The sequence below is a fragment of the Quercus suber genome, unplaced genomic scaffold (genome assembly GCF_002906115.3).
Source record: "Quercus suber isolate HL8 unplaced genomic scaffold, Cork oak 2.0 scaffold_175, whole genome shotgun sequence".
Taxonomy (NCBI): Eukaryota; Viridiplantae; Streptophyta; class Magnoliopsida; order Fagales; family Fagaceae; genus Quercus; species Quercus suber.
In genome coordinates, this window is record NW_027069635.1 from 172782 (window position 1) to 174004 (window position 1223).

General features: G+C 31.3%; 1 protein-coding gene across 1 annotated transcript in view; it reads left to right on the forward strand.

Moving 5' to 3' along the window:
• Positions 1 to 523: 523 nt before the first annotated feature.
• Positions 524 to 1223, forward strand: part of LOC112025242 (uncharacterized WD repeat-containing protein C2A9.03) — a gene marked incomplete in the record, with an annotated part of 5753 nt that continues 5053 nt past the window's right edge. The window contains 1 exon segment of the mRNA XM_065778174.1: positions 524 to 807.

Below are 1223 nucleotides of genomic sequence, written 5' to 3' on the forward strand. Positions count from 1 at the left end.
GAAAACTAAATTTAGATAAGGTATTTGATTAAAACAAATTTTATAAATAATAGAGTATGGTTATGTTTAAGCAGAGCGGATATGAATGCGCTTATTTAGTTTGCGTAAACGCACATTGAAACTGTATTTTTGCGTTTTGATAAAAAATAGTAGGTTCCGTGTACTATTTACAAGATCCACAAGTACGAAATTCAGCAAAAAAAAACTTTTAAAACTGGGTTCTACGACATTATTTACACATTTAAAAATTATTTCACTACAAAAATTATTAATTTTTAATAATAAATAGTATTCAAATAGACCTTACAATCTGAATATGTTTGAGTTTGAGCGATTCTAATCCGAGGCGACGTCCTTCCAATACAAAGAAAGAGGTGGGGAGTAAAAATAAAAACACATAGAATAGAAGTAGAAGCAGTAAAGGTAGAGTGCAGTGCAGCAGGAAGCGGCGTTGGCTGGTCCATAGTGCTTTTATTTTTTTAACTTTTTAGTTTATAGTTTAGAAAGGGAAGCGTTGCGTGCGTTTTGCCATCAAATCAGTTACATTCCCCCACACACTCACACACGTATATGTTTTATTATTTTTTTGCCGACAAATCCATCAAAACCAAAGCCCTTCTAATAATTATCATTATTACTTTACTGCTCAAACTCTTTTTCTCTTCCCTTCTCTTATTCCTCATCTCAATTCTCAATACTTGTTCTTCTTCTTCTTCTTCCACACCCTACCCTGCCACAACTACAAAATTGTTTGATTTTACTAACAAGAACCTCTTTTATTCTTACAGTTACATACCCAGAAGACGGGTTAGTCTCAGTTTCTCTTCTTTTTTAATTATTTACTCTCTCTCTCTCTGCTTTTCTTTTTCTTCTTTAGGGTTTTCTGGGAATTGGCTTTTTTTTTTTTGGGTGAAAATTTAAAAAAAAAAAAAAAAACTATGTTGACTGAATGAATTGATTGAAAAGGCTGAAACTTGTTTCCGGTGTTTTGTCTTTAGAAGTGTTGGGAAGTTCCTTTCGTTTAATCATATATATGTGCCCCACTTCACCTTCATTTCTACTCAATCTTCTTTTTCTTCTTCTTCTTTAAAAATTATAATTAAATTAAATAGTACTTGTAGTTACAAGTGTTGTTAAATATATATATATATATATATATATATATTTGGGTTTTTGTGGAAATTTTGGTTTATGGGGTCAGTTGTTGAAGAGTTGATGTTGCC